Here is a 5203-nt window from a genome sequence, read left to right on the forward strand (position 1 = left end):
ATTCTCAGGAAAAGCTCGTACAAGCCCCAAAGGGCGCTCTAATCGACCATCGACTCCCAAAGCGAGCCGTCGTTCGGATTTCCGATAGCAATGTCAAATCGTCCGCAAGGTGCCTCTTGGATTCCGGAGCTTCGGTCAGCAGAATAACCAAGAAGCTAGCTGACTCACTCAATTTGACCACGCTCACAATGGACACTGAGACGCTTTGTCCGTTGACCTTACAATCCCGATTCAATTCTGAGCGCCAGGTGGGTGTCATGTTGAGAGTGGACAACCGGAGCGGCCTCCGAACTCCCTCCAAGTCGCTACCGGAAAAATTCAAAGATAATTTCCCGAACCTCTATCTCGCCGACTCAAAATTCCATGACCGCCCTGCCATCGACATCATCCTTGGTGCTGACGTCTATACCAAGGTGGTTTGCGACGGGTCCATTTCGAGACCAGTAGTGGGATTCTGTAACTTTTTGTTCTACCGAACCGATATTGATAATTAACGAAAATTTTCGGTTGAATTACCGAAAGTGCTATTCTGTATTTCAATGTTATCGATACAAAAAATTTACCGACGAATATCGGTAGAATGACGGAATTTTAAAGAAGATGCAGGTCATTGAAAATGGAATGAAAAAATCACACTTTAAACGACATAATGCTTATTCAAAATTAACATGATTCAAATTTCTAATGAAATTATTTAAATCACAACTGTATATAAAATGATTATTTTTCAAATTACATGTAGAAAAATTCAAACTAAAAATTAAAAATCGTAGTTAAAACTATAAATGTACGTTTACATATAACTATATTTATTTTATTTTTTATTTATTCCAGTGGATTCTTATTGTCAAATCCATTGGGTATATTTACGTACATATAAATTCTCATAACCCGACAAGTTCTAATGTAAACGTGGTGTAATATTCGACAAATTGGTTGAATTGTTTTTTGTTTTCAGAATTTTTATGATGTGGCGGGGTATTTTTAATAAGATCGAATATAGAGTGAAAAAGAAGATGTATAATTCTAACATTTAATATGTGTATTTTGAACAGGATTTTTTAATTTTTTTATTGATCTGTTATTTCAGAATTACGTATTATCAGGGAATATGACGATCATGGTGATATTCTTTCTTTTATTTTTGATGCTAATCGATGCCACCAATAAATTTTTATATGGGTAGAAACTGTTACGGAATATATCCTTAAACATATTTTGTTCGTACTGAAAATAGTTATTATTTTCTCAGAAATTTTTTGGCGCAATTCTGGAGGTTACCAAATGATCCCCAATTTCATCCATTATTTTATAAAATTCAATTCATTTCCAATTCGTAAAGTTGCATAAGCTTCCTATTAATTAGACTGAAAGGATCCACCATATGTCGCAGAATTTTCTTTTTTATGCGTAAAGAAAAATATATCTCAGCATACCTCTTTATTTAGCAAAAATCACTTCTTAAAATTTTGATTTTTATTGATTTTTTTGTTTAAAATATGAAAATTCTTTTATGTCGGTAGACTTAACGACTCCTTTTTTTTCGTCGGTAACTGACCGATGATTTTCGATAATTACCGACATAAAAATCGGTACAATTTGTATACAGAATAGCTCTTACCGACAAATATCGCTAACTATCGACATTTGTCGGTAATTCCATCGGTAGAGAGTTACAGAATCCAACTACAGGTATGCCAACCGCTATAAATACCATCTTTGGTTGGGCTATTTTTGGTCCTTATTCATCATAGTTCCTGAGTTCGAGCTTAAATGAAAAATACTACGTTTCTGTCCTGAAATGTCCTTATTTCTATCCTGAAATAAAACTTGAATTCCATTGAAAAGTTTACAATGATTTGTTTTAATTTTATTCTTATGAACGAAACACAAACTTTCTTTTTCAGCTACATATACCTCATCCATAATATACACATTCGAATTTTTCTTTCAATAACTATCACTTCGATTGCATTACATTGTAATCCGGAAAAGTACACACGACGTGGATTTCTATTCTTTCATTTCATTGCAGCATTACTGCAAGGTGGGCGGTAATGTTAACGCCAAAATCCTGGGTCTCAGAGGTCCTTGTTGGCTTCTGGCAACTCAGGCTTTTCCCTATTCCATTTACTCTTTTTCTTTCTCACTGCCGCTCACCTACTTATATATGTATGTATGCGTGTCGTCTGTCATTCGGTAAGAATCTGCTTTCGTAATTTTCTACTGCTATTTTCTTTCAATAAAAAGAGCAAGATTCTGTTCAAAATCATATACTGATTCCTCCTGTGTTTTTCTTTTCTTTTTCACGCAATCCAATCTGGGAGAAATATTGTGTTTCACACAATATTTCTTTGGTTCGGGTCCTAAGCTTTTCTTCCACTTATACAGGAAAGCATCCAACGTCAATTCTTGGTGTTTTCAATGGCATTGAAGCATTTTGATCCAAAGAAATACTTTGAGAAAGCCACGCTGAATTTTTTTTCAAAATTTCGGTTTTATGGTGAAATTTTAGGATGAGGTTAACCCTAATCTGCAGCGATAATGTACACGCTGGTTACGATAGGATTCACGGTCAGAAGAATATGATCAAAATGTCTCCTCCGTTACCGCTGAATAACAAATACACAGTAACATTTCCAAAGGTAATATGGGTACTTAAAAAATCTATACGAAACCAAACCACTCAAATGCGAAGGTTTCTAACTACGTGGCATAAGATAAGGATAGAAATAAGGAAAGTTTTCACCACATCCACAAAAGAAATTTCTAGCAACTCTCTTTAGAAGACACCCTCATTGAAAATGAGCAACCAAAGCTATCTCGTTCCTTTTTCTTGTGACTTTAGAAAGTTAAAATGCATCAATTTAACATAAAAAATGACACAATAAAATAAAAAAATAAAAAAGTAAACGAAAAAATGTTGCTCGCACCGGGGATTGAACCAGATTCAGAATCTAAGACACATTCTCTAGGCTACCGAAGGACTTGGTTCCGGACCAACTAATCGTGAACCACATCGGCTAATGGCCAACAACGTAAGACCGTTAGGATTTTGAGGTGCTAGTTACAACATTACAAAATTGTAACAACCGAGAGAGATCGACTGCGGTGGCTATGCCAGAAATCAAAATCTATAAATAGACTATAAGATGCGCCAAACATCTCTGGGGAATCCACAAAAGAAAACAAAAAGGGACGTGGATGTGAATGTTTACATGTAACTTCAGATGCGCTGTTGTTCACCTTTATGGAATTGTATAGAAATGTTAATAATCATTACATTGCATTCACTACGGGGCTGTCCAATATTCTGTTATGAGGGTGTCAAAATGAATTCGGAAATTTATGAAGTTGAATCTACATGCGCCACTGCATAAGGTTCTCTAGTTCGTAGTAACTGATGCCATGTTTACGACGTACTCTACTTTTGATAAATGTAGGAGCAAGTTTCGCATTATATCCTTTCTCAAAGTTACTTCGAGAAAAATTTCTTCGGTATATTTCCTCACCAACTTCAAAGGATACTTGACGAGATCTTCAGTTGTATTGGTTGGCATTTCGTTCCTGTTGTTTACACATCGCATTAGCAGCTTTAGGCCGGATGATGTCAAAAGAGCCAGACCTATTGAAATTTACTCATCTGTCCTCAACAAGATTCAGATTCCTCAACAACTGGTAGGTAGATCCGTTGGTGACCATATTTTGGCTATAAAATTAGGTGAAGTTCCTATTGCGGTATGGACACTTGAACGCAAAGCACAGGATATGTGACTAAGCATTTCGTCCCAGTCTTTTTGGTCTTGTTTCACGTAAGCCTTAATAGCAGATATAACTGAACGATGTACCCTTTCAGATGCATTCGCCTGTGGCAAATGCAATGCGGTGTAAAAGTGTTTAATATTATTTATGAGCCTTAAATTGCGTACCATTTTCTGAGATGACAGATTCCGGTACCCCAAAGGTATGGAAAAACTCCTCCTCCATATACTTGACTACAACACCAGCAGTGAACTTTTTAACCGGTCGAAGGAATGAGAACTTTGAAAAATGATCTAGGACTATAAAAATTCCTATGTTACCTGACCTGGATCTAGGGTAAGGACCAATAAAATCCACATACAGTCGTTGGAAAAATTATTGTATTGTGGTGATACAGGTCACCAATAGGTGGTCTCATCGTGAATTTGGGTGTTTGGTACTTTTACATACCTTGCACGATTTGATATGATTCTTGATATCAATAACTAAATTTGGCCAATATTAATACCTAAGAACTCTTTCCAATGTTTTATTTATTCCGCTGTGGGAGCACAAAGGACCATCATGGTTTTCCGAAGGAGTTCTGGAACCATACCTTTCGGAATCCTCCTGTCTTGTTTGCATCACAATGTACGTAGAAAGGCATTGTGAAGTCAGGACTATGCAAGACATGGGCTGAACTAAGGATGGTCTTTAACTCTTCAAAAGCTTATTGTGCCTCATTGGCTTGCGTTTAGCCTTTAACAAATCGGTCAAGGGTCGAAATAGCATAGTTGCTAATGAACTTTCGGTACAAACCTGACATACCAAGAAATCTTTTAACCTGCCTGACAGATTTCGGAGTTGAAAACTCTGTTATAGCAGAAATTTTATCGGGATCGGTTCGGATGGTTCCGTTCCTTTTTCTACGTTGATCGTAAGACCAGCGATTCGGTGGCACTTAGCCACCTCCTTGAGCACTTCGATATGCCTCTCAAAAGTTGGAGATACCACTAGAAGGTCGTCCAGGTAGACCAAAACCTCAGTCCTGAGAGACGCCGGTACCACTCGATCCATCAGCCTACATATCGTCTGCGGAGCATTGCATAAGCCGAATGGCATGACTTTAAAATGGTACAGCGGTGAAAGCAGTCTTACCCTTCGACGACTCACCCAATGATATCTGCCAAAAGGCATCTTTTAAGTCAAAGCTCGAAATATATATTCTGCCTTGGGCAGGCGGCTCAAAATCCCTTCAATATGTGGAAGTGGATAAGCATCCCCTTCTGTCACGGCATTTAGTTTCCTACTATCTAGGCATAGGCGATTCTTGCCTGGTTTTTTATGCAGCACAATGGGAGAAGACCAAGGACTCGTTGATTCTTTTATTCCCCCATAGATAACATTCTGTCTAGCTCCTCATAAATGAGTTTCTCAATTGCAGGAGAAACTGGGAAATGCC

This window comes from Musca autumnalis, unplaced genomic scaffold (genome assembly GCF_047663935.1).
Source record: "Musca autumnalis isolate F117 unplaced genomic scaffold, ASM4766393v1 scaffold_2, whole genome shotgun sequence".
Classification (NCBI taxonomy): Eukaryota; Metazoa; Arthropoda; class Insecta; order Diptera; family Muscidae; genus Musca; species Musca autumnalis.